At 47.0% G+C, this 17,500-nt stretch overlaps 2 non-coding genes and 1 pseudogene across 2 annotated transcripts; all 3 read left to right on the top strand.

Moving 5' to 3' along the window:
- Positions 1 to 7,071: 7,071 nt before the first annotated feature.
- On the top strand, positions 7,072 to 8,994 carry LOC138189329 (small subunit ribosomal RNA). Its single transcript, XR_011176023.1, has one exon. It is a non-coding gene; the product is annotated as a small subunit ribosomal RNA (ribosomal RNA).
- A 2,025-nt stretch (positions 8,995 to 11,019) lies between these two features.
- LOC138189303 (5.8S ribosomal RNA) lies at positions 11,020 to 11,173 on the top strand. The gene has a single exon (XR_011175997.1). It is a non-coding gene; the product is annotated as a 5.8S ribosomal RNA (ribosomal RNA).
- Positions 11,174 to 13,080: 1,907 nt separating this feature from the next.
- LOC138189279 (uncharacterized) overlaps positions 13,081 to 17,500 on the top strand; it is a 7,900-nt pseudogene continuing 3,480 nt past the window's right edge.

Raw genomic sequence — 17,500 nt, 5'->3', positions numbered from 1 at the left:
GCGTGGAATCGTCACGTATCGACGTAATCTAGTCGAACGTAACGATTTCGCTTTATTTTTTTGAAAAATTTTTTCCACCGGACCAACATGACCGGGAGGTTGGAACTTAGAATTTTTTCGCACCGGTGCGAAGAGGCCGAAAGTTCCGATCGAAATAACTCGCTTAAAAGCGTTATAAGGTATCGAAATTTTGCGTGGAATCGTCACGTATCGACGTAATCTAGTCGAACGTAACGATTTCGCTTTATTTTTTTGAAAAATTTTTTCCACCGGACCAACATGACCGGGAGGTTGGAACTTAGAATTTTTTCGCACCGGTGCGAAGAGGCCGAAAGTTCCGATCGAAATAACTCGCTTAAAAGCGTTATAAGGTATCGAAATTTTGCGTGGAATCGTCACGTATCGACGTAATCTAGTCGAAAGTAACGATTTCGCTTTATTTTTTTGAAAAATTTTTTCCGCCGGACCAACATGACCGGGCGGTTGGAACTTAGAATTTTTTCGCACCGGTGCGAAGAGGCCGAAAGTTCCGATCGAAATAACTCGCTTAAAAGCGTTATAAGGTATCGAAATTTTTGGTGGAATCGTCACGTATCGACGTAATCTAGTCGAACGTAACGATTTCGCTTTATTTTTTTGAAAAATTTTTTCCACCGGACCAACATGACCGGGAGGTTGGAACTTAGAATTTTTTCGCACCGGTGCGAAGAGGCCGAAAGTTCCGATCGAAATAACTCGCTTAAAAGCGTTATAAGGTATCGAAATTTTTGGTGGAATCGTCACGTATCGACGTAATCTAGTCGAAAGTAACGATTTCGCTTTATTTTTTTGAAAAATTTTTTCCGCCGGACCAACATGACCGGGCGGTTGGAACTTAGAATTTTTTCGCACCGGTGCGAAGAGGCCGAAAGTTCCGATCGAAATAACTCGCTTAAAAGCGTTATAAGGTATCGAAATTTTGCGTGGAATCGTCACGTATCGACGTAATCTAGTCGAACGTAACGATTTCGCTTTATTTTTTTGAAAAATTTTTTCCACCGGACCAACATGACCGGGAGGTTGGAACTTAGAATTTTTTCGCACCGGTGCGAAGAGGCCGAAAGTTCCGATCGAAATAACTCGCTTAAAAGCGTTATAAGGTATCGAAATTTTGCGTGGAATCGTCACGTATCGACGTAATCTAGTCGAAAGTAACGATTTCGCTTTATTTTTTTGAAAAATTTTTTCCGCCGGACCAACATGACCGGGCGGTTGGAACTTAGAATTTTTTCGCACCGGTGCGAAGAGGCCGAAAGTTCCGATCGAAATAACTCGCTTAAAAGCGTTATAAGGTATCGAAATTTTTGGTGGAATCGTCACGTATCGACGTAATCTAGTCGAACGTAACGATTTCGCTTTATTTTTTTGAAAAATTTTTTCCACCGGACCAACATGACCGGGAGGTTGGAACTTAGAATTTTTTCGCACCGGTGCGAAGAGGCCGAAAGTTCCGATCGAAATAACTCGCTTAAAAGCGTTATAAGGTATCGAAATTTTGCGTGGAATCGTCACGTATCGACGTAATCTAGTCGAAAGTAACGATTTCGCTTTATTTTTTTGAAAAATTTTTTCCGCCGGACCAACATGACCGGGCGGTTGGAACTTAGAATTTTTTCGCACCGGTGCGAAGAGGCCGAAAGTTCCGATCGAAATAACTCGCTTAAAAGCGTTATAAGGTAGGAATATTTTTGCATAAATCGTCCTAACTCGATGAAATACGTCGGGATTAAGCGTTTTTAGAATCGGGAGAAGGTAGAAAAAAAGTTTGGACCGATGCGACCGGTCGTTGGAACATAGAAAAATTCCGAGCCGGTACGTTGGGACTTAGAAAAATTCCAAGGCGAGAACATTTTTTCGAGTTAACTCCGTTAAAAGCGTTATAAGGTACGAATATTATTGCATAAATCGTTCCAACTCGACGAAATACATCGGGATTAATGGTTTATTTCGTCGTGAAAATGTTTTTTAGAAACGGACCTATGCGTCCGGTCGTTGGAACTTTGAAAATTTTCGGACCGAACCGTTTTTTCGAGTTAACTCGGTAAAAAGCGTTATAAGGTAGGAATATTTTTGCATAAATCGTCCTAACTCGATGAAATACGTCGGGATTAAGCGTTTTTAGAATCGGGAGAAGGTAGAAAAAAAGTTTGGACCGATGCGACCGGTCGTTGGAACATAGAAAAATTCCGAGCCGGTACGTTGGGACTTAGAAAAATTCCGAGGCGAGAACATTTTTTCGAGTTAACTCCGTTAAAAGCGTTATAAGGTACGAATATTATTGCATAAATCGTTCCAACTCGACGAAATACATCGGGATTAATGGTTTATTTCGTCGTGAAAATGTTTTTTAGAAACGGACCTATGCGTCCGGTCGTTGGAACTTTGAAAATTTTCGGACCGAACCGTTTTTTCGAGTTAACTCGGTAAAAAGCGTTATAAGGTAGGAATATTTTTGCATAAATCGTCCTAACTCGATGAAATACGTCGGGATTAAGCGTTTTTAGAATCGGGAGAAGGTAGAAAAAAAGTTTGGACCGATGCGACCGGTCGTTGGAACATAGAAAAATTCCGAGCCGGTACGTTGGGACTTAGAAAAATTCCGAGGCGAGAACATTTTTTCGAGTTAACTCCGTTAAAAGCGTTATAAGGTACGAATATTATTGCATAAATCGTTCCAACTCGACGAAATACATCGGGATTAATGGTTTATTTCGTCGTGAAAATGTTTTTTAGAAACGGACCTATGCGTCCGGTCGTTGGAACTTTGAAAATTTTCGGACCGAACCGTTTTTTCGAGTTAACTCGGTAAAAAGCGTTATAAGGTAGGAATATTTTTGCATAAATCGTCCTAACTCGATGAAATACGTCGGGATTAAGCGTTTTTAGAATCGGGAGAAGGTAGAAAAAAAGTTTGGACCGATGCGACCGGTCGTTGGAACATAGAAAAATTCCGAGCCGGTACGTTGGGACTTAGAAAAATTCCGAGGCGAGAACATTTTTTCGAGTTAACTCCGTTAAAAGCGTTATAAGGTACGAATATTATTGCATAAATCGTTCCAACTCGACGAAATACATCGGGATTAATGGTTTATTTCGTCGTGAAAATGTTTTTTAGAAACGGACCTATGCGTCCGGTCGTTGGAACTTTGAAAATTTTCGGACCGAACCGTTTTTTCGAGTTAACTCGGTAAAAAGCGTTATAAGGTAGGAATATTTTTGCATAAATCGTCCTAACTCGATGAAATACGTCGGGATTAAGCGTTTTTAGAATCGGGAGAAGGTAGAAAAAAAGTTTGGACCGATGCGACCGGTCGTTGGAACATAGAAAAATTCCGAGCCGGTACGTTGGGACTTAGAAAAATTCCGAGGCGAGAACATTTTTTCGAGTTAACTCCGTTAAAAGCGTTATAAGGTACGAATATTATTGCATAAATCGTTCCAACTCGACGAAATACATCGGGATTAATGGTTTATTTCGTCGTGAAAATGTTTTTTAGAAACGGACCTATGCGTCCGGTCGTTGGAACTTTGAAAATTTTCGGACCGAACCGTTTTTTCGAGTTAACTCGGTAAAAAGCGTTATAAGGTAGGAATATTTTTGCATAAATCGTCCTAACTCGATGAAATACGTCGGGATTAAGCGTTTTTAGAATCGGGAGAAGGTAGAAAAAAAGTTTGGACCGATGCGACCGGTCGTTGGAACATAGAAAAATTCCGAGCCGGTACGTTGGGACTTAGAAAAATTCCGAGGCGAGAACATTTTTTCGAGTTAACTCCGTTAAAAGCGTTATAAGGTACGAATATTATTGCATAAATCGTTCCAACTCGACGAAATACATCGGGATTAATGGTTTATTTCGTCGTGAAAATGTTTTTTAGAAACGGACCTATGCGTCCGGTCGTTGGAACTTTGAAAATTTTCGGACCGAACCGTTTTTTCGAGTTAACTCGGTAAAAAGCGTTATAAGGTAGGAATATTTTTGCATAAATCGTCCTAACTCGATGAAATACGTCGGGATTAAGCGTTTTTAGAATCGGGAGAAGGTAGAAAAAAAGTTTGGACCGATGCGACCGGTCGTTGGAACATAGAAAAATTCCGAGCCGGTACGTTGGGACTTAGAAAAATTCCGAGGCGAGAACATTTTTTCGAGTTAACTCCGTTAAAAGCGTTATAAGGTACGAATATTATTGCATAAATCGTTCCAACTCGACGAAATACATCGGGATTAATGGTTTATTTCGTCGTGAAAATGTTTTTTAGAAACGGACCTATGCGTCCGGTCGTTGGAACTTTGAAAATTTTCGGACCGAACCGTTTTTTCGAGTTAACTCGGTAAAAAGCGTTATAAGGTAGGAATATTTTTGCATAAATCGTCCTAACTCGATGAAATACGTCGGGATTAAGCGTTTTTAGAATCGGGAGAAGGTAGAAAAAAAGTTTGGACCGATGCGACCGGTCGTTGGAACATAGAAAAATTCCGAGCCGGTACGTTGGGACTTAGAAAAATTCCGAGGCGAGAACATTTTTTCGAGTTAACTCCGTTAAAAGCGTTATAAGGTACGAATATTATTGCATAAATCGTTCCAACTCGACGAAATACATCGGGATTAATGGTTTATTTCGTCGTGAAAATGTTTTTTAGAAACGGACCTATGCGTCCGGTCGTTGGAACTTTGAAAATTTTCGGACCGAACCGTTTTTTCGAGTTAACTCGGTAAAAAGCGTTATAAGGTAGGAATATTTTTGCATAAATCGTCCTAACTCGATGAAATACGTCGGGATTAAGCGTTTTTAGAATCGGGAGAAGGTAGAAAAAAAGTTTGGACCGATGCGACCGGTCGTTGGAACATAGAAAAATTCCGAGCCGGTACGTTGGGACTTAGAAAAATTCCGAGGCGAGAACATTTTTTCGAGTTAACTCCGTTAAAAGCGTTATAAGGTACGAATATTATTGCATAAATCGTTCCAACTCGACGAAATACATCGGGATTAATGGTTTATTTCGTCGTGAAAATGTTTTTTAGAAACGGACCTATGCGTCCGGTCGTTGGAACTTTGAAAATTTTCGGACCGAACCGTTTTTTCGAGTTAACTCGGTAAAAAGCGTTATAAGGTAGGAATATTTTTGCATAAATCGTCCTAACTCGATGAAATACGTCGGGATTAAGCGTTTTTAGAATCGGGAGAAGGTAGAAAAAAAGTTTGGACCGATGCGACCGGTCGTTGGAACATAGAAAAATTCCGAGCCGGTACGTTGGGACTTAGAAAAATTCCGAGGCGAGAACATTTTTTCGAGTTAACTCCGTTAAAAGCGTTATAAGGTACGAATATTATTGCATAAATCGTTCCAACTCGACGAAATACATCGGGATTAATGGTTTATTTCGTCGTGAAAATGTTTTTTAGAAACGGACCTATGCGTCCGGTCGTTGGAACTTTGAAAATTTTCGGACCGAACCGTTTTTTCGAGTTAACTCGGTAAAAAGCGTTATAAGGTAGGAATATTTTTGCATAAATCGTCCTAACTCGATGAAATACGTCGGGATTAAGCGTTTTTAGAATCGGGAGAAGGTAGAAAAAAAGTTTGGACCGATGCGACCGGTCGTTGGAACATAGAAAAATTCCGAGCCGGTACGTTGGGACTTAGAAAAATTCCGAGGCGAGAACATTTTTTCGAGTTAATTCGTTAAAAAGCGTTATAAGGTATAAATTTTTTTATAGAAATCGTTTTATCTCAATTAAATACACGAGGATTAAACATTTTTATAGAATTTTTTAAAAAATTAGCGTTCGTCGAACCGACACGACTGGGATATTTTTCTAATTTTTTCGTTAATTAACGTTACAAGGTATATATTTTTTTGGATATTTCTACTTATTTTAACGTGTTGTAATTGATTATAAACTTGTTTTTTGTCCGAAATCGATAAAAGAGTATGTTTACTGATGCGATTTTTCGGTGAAAAAAAAAATTAATTTTTTGGTAAAAATGTATTTCTATTATGTTAATTAAGTGTCTGGTAAAATATTTCGATGGTTGGATATTGCCTTTGTATAGTAGTGATCGAGCGTTCGCGCGACTAAGTTCCAGCGTCCCTTCCGAACGGTACGTTGCTACGGAGGTTTTGCACCATAAGCGCGCGGCCGCTAGCCCGGCCGGCGCCGGCCTGCCGGCCGGCGCTTTCGTATCTATAAGAGAGACGTCGAGCCGGACGGTTCGGTCGGAACAGCGTTGAGCGCGTGGCTATTCTACGGCCTCGGTTGAGAATTCAGTCACCGCTCCTCGAGTCTTAGTGTATTTTACGCTATTTCTCGACTGTTCCTCCGTTCTCGTACTGGTTTTTTCTCTACACTGCTGCGCCGCGGGTCGCTGTCCTGGACGTAATGACCAAATATCGTGGCAAGGTTCCCCTTAGTCGGGAAGCTGGTGACCTGTGTGCACGTATTCCAACGAAAGTTGGTTTCGTGCGTGCTTGTACTAACAGAGCATCGATTCAACCAAACATATATGGGAAAATCCGTCAGCTACTTTTTTTATACTTATAAATAAAATGCTGTCTTTAAAATTGGCCGCTGTAGAGCTTACTATCTTTGCGTAGTATGTCTTCTACGGAGAGTGATGTTCGAAGATTAGACTCTCTTATAATAAATGTATGTGGAGGAGAGGAGAGAGAATATTCTTACGGTATGTCCAGCGCGACGCACTGTGATATACGCGCTTGTTCGTTCAGCGTGAAAGGTGTATACGTGCTTTACCGCTAAGATATGTTATAAGAGAGATAATTTAAAAGATCTCAGGAGTGTTCTCGTGAAGTTACGACTCTTTTTGTATCATCATATGCTATATGATGAGAGAGAGTGGCGTTCGAAGATCTTACTGAACTATGGGTGTATCTTGAACGTCGCTGAGAGAAGGAGGAGGAGATAGATGTATATTATATATATATATCTAAAAATGAAAAGTCTCGTCGTACGGTGTTACGTCCCACCTACGACACGAAGAGAACTTAAACGAAATATCGAATACAAGATCCCTGGTTGATCCTGCCAGTAGTCATATGCTTGTCTCAAAGATTAAGCCATGCATGTCTCAGTACATGCCGCATTAAGGTGAAACCGCGAATGGCTCATTAAATCAGTTATGGTTTCTTAGATCATACCTACATTTACTTGGATAACTGTGGTAATTCTAGAGCTAATACATGCAAACAGATTCCGACCAGAGATGGTAGGAATGCTTTTATTAGATCAAAACCAATCGGTGGCGGATGGCTCGTCTGTCCGTCCATCGTTTGTTTTGGTGACTCTGAATAACTTTGTGCTGATCGCATGGTCATCTAGCACCGGCGACGCATCTTTCAAATGTCTGCCTTATCAACTGTCGATGGTAGGTTCTGCGCCTACCATGGTTGTAACGGGTAACGGGGAATCAGGGTTCGATTCCGGAGAGGGAGCCTGAGAAACAGCTACCACATCCAAGGAAGGCAGCAGGCGCGCAAATTACCCACTCCCGGCACGGGGAGGTAGTGACGAAAAATAACGATACGGGACTCATCCGAGGCCCCGTAATCGGAATGAGTACACTTTAAATCCTTTAACGAGGACCAATTGGAGGGCAAGTCTGGTGCCAGCAGCCGCGGTAATTCCAGCTCCAATAGCGTATATTAAAGTTGTTGCGGTTAAAAAGCTCGTAGTTGAATCTGTGTGTCACAGTGTCGGTTCACCGCTCGCGGTGTTTAACTGGCATTATGTGGTACGTCCTATCGGTGGGCTTAGCTCCTCGCGGGCGGTCCAACTAATATCCCATCGCGGTGCTCTTCACTGAGTGTCGAGGTGGGCCGATACGTTTACTTTGAACAAATTAGAGTGCTTAAAGCAGGCTACCTTCGCCTGAATACTGTGTGCATGGAATAATGGAATAGGACCTCGGTTCTATTTTGTTGGTTTTCGGAGCCCCGAGGTAATGATTAATAGGGACAGATGGGGGCATTCGTATTGCGACGTTAGAGGTGAAATTCTTGGATCGTCGCAAGACGGACAGAAGCGAAAGCATTTGCCAAAAATGTTTTCATTAATCAAGAACGAAAGTTAGAGGTTCGAAGGCGATCAGATACCGCCCTAGTTCTAACCATAAACGATGCCAGCCAGCGATCCGCCGAAGTTCCTCCGATGACTCGGCGGGCAGCTTCCGGGAAACCAAAGCTTTTGGGTTCCGGGGGAAGTATGGTTGCAAAGCTGAAACTTAAAGGAATTGACGGAAGGGCACCACCAGGAGTGGAGCCTGCGGCTTAATTTGACTCAACACGGGAAACCTCACCAGGCCCGGACACCGGAAGGATTGACAGATTGATAGCTCTTTCTTGATTCGGTGGGTGGTGGTGCATGGCCGTTCTTAGTTGGTGGAGCGATTTGTCTGGTTAATTCCGATAACGAACGAGACTCTAGCCTGCTAAATAGACGTAACTTATGGTATCTCGAAGGCCCCCGGCTTCGGTCGGTGGGTTTTTACTACCAACGTACAAACAAATCTTCTTAGAGGAACAGGCGGCTTCTAGCCGCACGAGATTGAGCAATAACAGGTCTGTGATGCCCTTAGATGTTCTGGGCCGCACGCGCGCTACACTGAAGGAATCAGCGTGTTTTCCCTGGCCGAAAGGCCCGGGTAACCCGCTGAACCTCCTTCGTGCTAGGGATTGGGGCTTGCAATTATTCCCCATGAACGAGGAATTCCCAGTAAGCGCGAGTCATAAGCTCGCGTTGATTACGTCCCTGCCCTTTGTACACACCGCCCGTCGCTACTACCGATTGAATGATTTAGTGAGGTCTTCGGACTGGTGCGCGGCCAATGTGATAAGCATTGCCGATGTTACCGGGAAGATGACCAAACTTGATCATTTAGAGGAAGTAAAAGTCGTAACAAGGTTTCCGTAGGTGAACCTGCGGAAGGATCATTAACGATATAAAAAACCAAAAGAATTTGACTTGAACATGAAAAACATATATATATATATATACGTCGGTAAGGAGCCGTACTCCTCCTATACCGACGAATCAAAGTATATACGACGTATCAACAAGCTATGTACTTTAACAAACGCAAAGATCGCCACGGAGCTTGGCAACCTCCGTTGGCAAAAATATGAAACAACCGTAAGGAGGAGACGACCCTCCAGCTACGGAATTATACGAAGAGAAGGTGGCACTCTCTCTCGATCATCGGGATGAAGAGATATAATATATATATATATAAGAATTCGAGGCGCCTGCGTGAGGTCGTACACAGAAAGACCCGCCGTCTCCGAATAATATATATGAAATTCTAATAACTATAAAAGGGAACGCCAGCCTTGTAACACAAATATATCAAACTAAAAAATTACGACGGAAACCACTTACGTGCAAAGAGAAATGCAGTCGTGGCGCCTGCGCGAGGCCGTACACAGAAAGACCCGCCGTCACGATCTCGTATTTCGTATTTGCATCGTGGAAACCGCTGTACGAAATAAGAAAATCTCTAAAGTGCCTCGTGTCGGAGAGATCGTGCTCTTCGCCTATTCTCTTCTATGTTTCGTAGTCTGTGTTGCGTTTGCTCTCCTCCTAGCAACGGGACATATCGAAGACTCCTCTTTGGGATCGAACGAAGCTCAACGAGTCGACGAGAGCGAAAGAACGTGTAGCGAGTCGCGCAGAGCGAAAGGATACCGATATAGTCTTCGAAGATTCTCTTCGAAGATCCATGGATACCTTCTGCGTCGACTTCCTCTCGTCTCTTTCTTCAAAACTCTCGCGCGTTCTCGAAACGTGCTTCCTACCCATAGGGCGTGTGCTCTTCGTATGTCGTTTTGTTCGAAATAACGAAACCACTTGTAACATATACTCGTGGATCGGGTAACCTAGAACGAAGACGCATTGCGTGGATGTTTGGCCCGCTATGCGACGATGACGATTCGTAACTAGTCTAGCCGAAGTTCGTTCAGAGGGGACCGGCCGTGTCTCTATCCTCGTTGTCGTGAGTCGGACACCCGTGCCGTCGCTAGAGTTTTTTCAAACTCTGCTTCTGGATATTGGGACGAAAGACCGCGCGAGGACGATGGCTGCGAGTCCCATCGAATTTTTATTTTGTACGCTACCTGAACGAGACTAAAGCTTTACATCTAGTTTGTCGTCTATCGTCGCATATATCCCGTTCGGAGGGGACCGGCCGTGTCTCTATCCTCGTTGTCGTGAGTCGGACACCCGTGCCGTCGCTAGAGTTTTTTCAAACTCTGCTTCTGGATGTTGGGACGAAAGACCGCGCGAGGACGATGGCTATGGCTGCGAGTCCCATCGAATTTTTGTTTTACAAACACCCACCTGAACGGAGATGTGTTCTCTCTTTCGTCGATTTTTCACGCTTTCAGTCGTCGCGTGGTCGCCATCCGTTCGGAGGGGATCGCCGGCTTCGAAGCCTCGATGTCGTGAGTCGGACACCCGTACCGTCGCTAGAGTTTTTCAAACTCTGCTTCTGGATATTGGGAAGAAAGACCGCTCGAGGCGGACGGCCGCGCGAATCCCATCGAATCTTTACATCGCCCGAACGATGGAGATGCACGCGCGCTGTTTCTTGAATAAATTTGACGAGGGAGTGGAATTACGCATTACATACATAACATGGGCTAGCCACCGTGCTTACTCGTTCGCGAGATCGTGTGCTGTACAGAGGATTCAGAATCGGGTGTGTATATCCCCGTCGTTTCCTGACGAACGGAGCTTCGATCTCGATGGTTGTTATATATCATAATGTACTTTACGCCCGGCCGACGGACGCGCGAATCTTCGCGCGTTCGTCGGTTTTTTTTTCGAACATTTTCGTGTCGTCAATCCTATGGCGACTTCTGCGCGTCCGATTCCCGTTGGTCGAACGTGTCGGAACTCGGCTTCGCTCGAACCGAGAATTAAGAGTACAAAGAGTATAAAAATGTTGTAAATATATAAAAGATTACCCTGAACGGTGGATCACTTGGCTCGTGGGTCGATGAAGAACGCAGCTAATTGCGCGTCAACGTGTGAACTGCAGGACACATGAACATCGACATTTCGAACGCACATTGCGGTCCACGGATACAATTCCTGGATACAATTCTCTATCTGTCTCTCTCTGTCCCTTCTTGCCTTAACCACCCGCCGTCGTTCTTCTTAAAATAAAAGAGAACGTTTCAGAGTCGGAGAAAGGGGAAAGCGCACGAAGAAGGATACGAATAAGAGCGGACGAGAGGACGTACGCGACGTACGAGCGATTGTTGGACGCTCGTCGGCGTTCGTCGCGGTCGTGCCGAGACCGTGCAACTCGTACGCATGCTCGATATATAAATCTATCGTGTTCACGAGAGACTACGAAACACTACCTCTGTCTCTCTCTGTCCCTTCTTGCCTCGACAACAACCCGCCGTCGTTCTTCTTAAAAATATAATAAGAGAACGTTTCAGAGTCGGACGACGAGAGGAAGAAGAATGGGATACGAATAAGAGCGGAGAGAACCGTCACGGACTTGCGTGAGTGCACGCGGCGTCGTGAGTCGTCCTTTCGGACGACCGCCCGCTTATGCACCGCTTCGTGTATAGGTTATCGAATATACTCGTAGTTCTCCTCGTGACCGATTTTTTTTTCATATCAGGCGATATATGCTACGTTTGCCGGTGTTCGACGCACGAAGTCCGCGCCCCCGACGTCGTCTTAAACGAATATTATATATTTTGGCGAGACTGAGAGAGAAAGCATATATGGGAACTCGGTCGAGAGAGGAGAGAAGAGAGAACCAAAAACTCGGTGGCGTGCGAAACTTTGTCATAAAAGTCTCTACCGTCTTCGTCTTAAGACGTTTTACTCGTACAGCCCCAGGGATCGAATAATAATATGCCCACTCCGTCTCTTCGCGAGAGCGATCGACTACAACGAGGACCGTCGCATCGATGGGTCGTCGTTGCGTATTACATCCTCCGTGCTTTTTACCGCACCGATAGAGAAAGCCGTAGATCCGGGAACGCACACGCGATTTCTTCGAACGCTGATGACTTAGGGAGACATGATCCCCGGCGTTGCGCGGAGATCGGAGAGTACACGTTACTCGTATCGGGACGAATTTTCCCCGTCGTCGTGTATCTCTCTGCCCGCGCGCGCCTGGCCCAAAGCCACGTTCGTCGGAGATCTCATAATACGAGAAAAGCGTGTGCGAACTAGCGTGCGTCTAAGATCGGCCTAAGGTGTGCGGTACTACAAGTTCCGAGGTGTTTGCGCAGCGTTTCTGTACTCGATTAAGATGCGCACGAGAGTCCGTTAGAAAGTTGTACGATGGTCGTCGGAGAGATCGTAGAAGAGGAAGAAAAGACGAGATCCCCTTTGGCGAGGCTCGAGAAAAACTTTGATTTAATCGGAGAAGACGAGGTATACACGCGCGTACGACTATGTCGTGCGCGCGTGTGATTTTTTTTTTTTATGGCAATTCGGCGCTCCGAGAAAAGAGAGAGCGTTGGTCATCCCATGTCTCTTCGTCGTCTATCGCTGGACCGCGCATCCTAACATCGCGCCGGTCGTCCAGTCCCCGAACACACGCACACCGCAGTACGTCTCGCTCGCTTTTCCACTTGCGTGCGTTCCCATGCGTTTTCGTCGAGAGAGAAAACAAGGAACCGCTGGAATCGTCGAGAGTAGTAGAGAAACGGCTGTAGGAGAGGCGGAAACAGAGGACGGGCGTTAAAAACCGACGGTTGTTACCGGATGTCTGGCGTGAGTCTTAGCGTGATATTATCGACGAACGAAGTTGGACACTTTGGCGAGATGCATAAAACGTGTTCTCTATCGAATAGAGGAAAAGAGTGTTCTCCTTCTATTCGATTTTTTTATTTTTTTTTCTCTTTGAGGCGATTTTCGCAGCATAATAGAGAGATAAAAGAAAAATACCACCTTCTCTCGAACCGTATAATTTTCCTCGAAGCTTCTCTGTAAGTTTACGCGCATAAACACGACACGAACGAGAATTTTCGTTTCGCGTCGTGACGTTGAAGCGACCTCAGAGTAGGCGAGATCACCCGCTGAATTTAAGCATATTACTAAGCGGAGGAAAAGAAACTAACAAGGATTTCCTTAGTAGCGGCGAGCGAACAGGAATTAGCCCAGCACTGAATCCCGCGGTTCCGCCGCTGGGAAATGTAGTGTTCGGGAGGATCCGTTTATCCCGTGACGTCGAACCGCGTCCAAGTCCATCTTGAATGGGGCCATGTACCCACAGAGGGTGCCAGGCCCGTAGCGACCGGAACGCGTTTCGGGAGGATCTCTCCTTAGAGTCGGGTTGCTTGAGAGTGCAGCCCTAAGTTGGTGGTAAACTCCATCTAAGGCTAAATACAACCACGAGACCGATAGCGAACAAGTACCGTGAGGGAAAGTTGAAAAGAACTTTGAAGAGAGAGTTCAAGAGTACGTGAAACCGTTCAGGGGTAAACCTGAGAAACCCAAAAGATCGAATGGGGAGATTCATCGTCGACGGGGCCGGTTCCCGTTGGTGAGCGATGCTCCGGGTGGGCCTTCGTGGTTCCATTAGCGAGGGCACGCCACCTTCGGTGTCGAACGCGCCGGCGTCGTAGTCGTGCACTTCTCCCCTAGTAGAACGTCGCGACCCGTTGTGCGTCGGTCTACGGCCCGAGTGGGCGCCTGTCGCGTCGCTTCGGCGCACGCGGCAGACCCTCGGTCGCCCGGCCGACTGCACGACGGTACACGCACGGTATCGGGCCGCAACCAATCCATTCTCGAATGTGTGTGCGTCTGGACCGCCGCAAGCTTCGCCCTTACTCCGCAGTCTCGGGCTTACGTTCCGTGCTCGGGTATTGGCAGCTGTTAGCAGTGCGGATATCTTGGACTGGCCGAGTCTCGAATTACCGGTCGGCGACGCTATTGCTTTGGGTACTCTCAGGACCCGTCTTGAAACACGGACCAAGGAGTCTAACATGTGCGCGAGTCATTGGGACTTTGAAACCTAAAGGCGAAATGAAAGTGAAAATCGGCGTTCGCGCGTCGATGGAGGGAGGATGGGCCGCGCAACTATGCGGCCTCGCACTCCCGGGGCGTCTCGTTCTCATCGCGAGGAGAGGCGCACCTAGAGCGTACACGTTGGGACCCGAAAGATGGTGAACTATGCCTGGTCAGGACGAAGTCAGGGGAAACCCTGATGGAGGTCCGTAGCGATTCTGACGTGCAAATCGATCGTCGGAACTGGGTATAGGGGCGAAAGACTAATCGAACCATCTAGTAGCTGGTTCCCTCCGAAGTTTCCCTCAGGATAGCTGGCACTCGACCGTTCTCATCGAACGCGTGCGAGTCTCATCTGGTAAAGCGAATGATTAGAGGCCTTGGGGCCGAAACGACCTCAACCTATTCTCAAACTTTAAATGGGTGAGATCTCTGGCTTGCTTGGATCATGAAGCCACGAGATTTTGGATCAGAGTGCCAAGTGGGCCAATTTTGGTAAGCAGAACTGGCGCTGTGGGATGAACCAAACGTGGAGTTAAGGCGCCTAAGTCGACGCTTATGGGATACCATGAAAGGCGTTGGTTGCTTAAGACAGCAGGACGGTGGCCATGGAAGTCGGAATCCGCTAAGGAGTGTGTAACAACTCACCTGCCGAAGCAACTAGCCCTGAAAATGGATGGCGCTGAAGCGTCGCGCCTATACTCCGCCGTCAGTGGCAAGTGGGAAGGCACGAGAGTCTCGTGCGTATCTCGTATACGTATCGGGACCGTCCTTCATGAAGCTCTGACGAGTAGGAGGGTCGCGGCGGTGTGCGCAGAAGGGTCTGGGCGTGAGCCTGCCTGGAGCCGCCGTCGGTGCAGATCTTGGTGGTAGTAGCAAATACTCCAGCGAGGCCCTGGAGGACTGACGTGGAGAAGGGTTTCGTGTGAACAGCCGTTGCACACGAGTCAGTCGATCCTAAGCCCTAAGAGAAATCCTATGCAGATGAGGTGTCCTATGAATCATACAAATATATATATTGCAACAAACAAACAAATTGAGCGAAAGAAACACACCCATTGGGCGAAAGGGAATCCGGTTCCTATTCCGGAACCCGGCAGCGGAACCGCATACCATTCGGGCCCTCGTAAGAGTGTTCGTCGGGGTAACCCAAAATGACCTGGAGACGCCGTCGGGAGATCCGGGAAGAGTTTTCTTTTCTGTATAAGCGTTCGAGTTCCCTGGAAACCTCTAGCAGGGAGATAGGGTTTGGAACGCGAAGAGCACCGCAGTTGCGGCGGTGTCCGGATCTTCCCCTCGGACCTTGAAAATCCAGGAGAGGGCCACGTGGAGGTGTCGCGCCGGTTCGTACCCATATCCGCAGCAGGTCTCCAAGGTAAAGAGCCTCTAGTCGATAGATTAATGTAGGTAAGGGAAGTCGGCAAATTGGATCCGTAACTTCGGAATAAGGATTGGCTCTGAGGAGCGGGGCGTGTCGGGCTTGGTCGGGAAGCGGGTTTGGCTGACGTGCCGGGCCTGGGCGAGCTGAACGGGACGCGGCGTATCTCTCTCTCGGGGGTGATATGGTCGCGCACCCCGGATCCGAGCTCGGTCCCGTGCCTTGGCCTCCCGCGGATCTTCCTTGCTGCGAGGCTTCCGCGGCGGTTTTACCGTCGCGGTCGTTCTCTTCGGCCGCCATTCAACGCTCAGCTCAGAACTGGCACGGACTAGGGGAATCCGACTGTCTAATTAAAACAAAGCATTGCGATGGCCCCCAAGGGTGTTGACGCAATGTGATTTCTGCCCAGTGCTCTGAATGTCAACGTGAAGAAATTCAAAAAAGCGCGGGTAAACGGCGGGAGTAACTATGACTCTCTTAAGGTAGCCAAATGCCTCGTCATCTAATTAGTGACGCGCATGAATGGATTAACGAGATTCCCTCTGTCCCTATCTACTCCAACTGGGAGGTTTTTCAAAGAGTGGTCATAGAAGAGAAGGAGACACTCCGAGAGACAACCCTCCGGCAGGCGGACGAGGTTGAGCGAATGGCCGAGCAGATGCAGGAAGTCCTCATAAGAGCCTGCGATGCTGCCATGCCAAGGAAGAAATGGTACCACAGGTCGGTGCCGTGGTGGACGCCTGAGCTTACACGGGCGAAAAGGGAAGTCTACCGGGCAAGGAGGAAATACCAGGGGGCTAGGGACCCCGCAACGAGGGAACAGGAGAAGCTGCGGTACAGGGAAATAAGAAGAAGGTACGTGAAAGCAATCACGAAGGCCAAGATACAAAATTGGCAAGACTTTGTTACGAGGGAGGGCAATAAAGAGCCTTGGGGTATTGCCTACCGCACGGCTACGGGCAAATTAAGACGAGAAGAAACAGTGTCGACTCTGCGGACGCCACAAGGGGAAACCTCTAACTGGCGAACGACCGCGACGGCGATGCTGTCCGCACTACTACCAGACGATGAGGAAGGAACAGACACGCCGGAGCAGACAGCGATCAGATACGAAAGCACAACCCCCCCGAATGTCGAGGACGCCCCAGAGTTTCGCTTCGAGGAACTTAGCGGCGCCGTAAAGCGACTAACGAAGGGGAAATGTCCTGGACCCGATCTAATCGAGGCCGAAGTAATTCAACGCGCTTGGGGTGGAATCCACCAGGAACTCCTCAAGCTCATGAATGGGTGCCTCGCCTGGGGAATCTTCCCGAAAATCTGGAAACTGGGGAACGTCATCGCCATCCCGAAGGGACCAGAACGGGATAAAAGTAGCCCGAAGTCTTACAGGCCGATTTGCCTACTATCTATGGTGGGTAAATTACTGGAAAGGCTGATGGCCAACAGAATGGAAACTATATTCCGTGAGCACGCCTTAACTTCAGACAGGCAGTACGGCTTTCGTCCAGGAAGATCCACGGTAGACGCAATCGTTAAGTTCCGCGAGATAGTTGAGCGAATGAGCGAGGAAAAGTATGTTCTCGCAATCGCACTCGACATATCTGGGGCATTCGACAACGTGTGGTGGCCCAACGTACTGCACGAGCTGAGGAGAAGAGGCTGCCCCGACAATCTGTATCGATTGACGAGGAGCTACTTTACGGACAGAGCCGTGCGAATCGCTGGGAAAAACGACACTGTCAGCAAGCCCGTTACAAAGGGGTGCCCGCAGGGGTCAGTACTAGGTCCAAGCTTTTGGAACCTAATTTTCGACGACCTGCTGGCTGAACTCAGGACATACGCGACAGAGTGTGAACCGGTCGCGTATGCGGACGACGTAGTGATCCTGGTCGCAGGAAACGCGAGGAATGAACTGCAAGATAAAGGACAGAATGTAGTCACGCGTGTTTCTACCTGGTGTGCCAGGAAGAAACTTTCGTTGTCGGCGGAGAAGACGGAAATGCTTCTCGTCAAAGGCAAGCTGGACGCGGAGAGACCACCGATCATCAAGATCAATGGCAGTACCATAAAAATGAAAAAGGCGA

This window comes from Bombus flavifrons, unplaced genomic scaffold, assembly GCF_040668555.2.
Source record: "Bombus flavifrons isolate JBK064 unplaced genomic scaffold, iyBomFlav1_principal scaffold0024, whole genome shotgun sequence".
Taxonomy (NCBI): domain Eukaryota; kingdom Metazoa; phylum Arthropoda; class Insecta; order Hymenoptera; family Apidae; genus Bombus; species Bombus flavifrons.
This window is presented reverse-complemented; position numbering and strand designations above follow the sequence as displayed.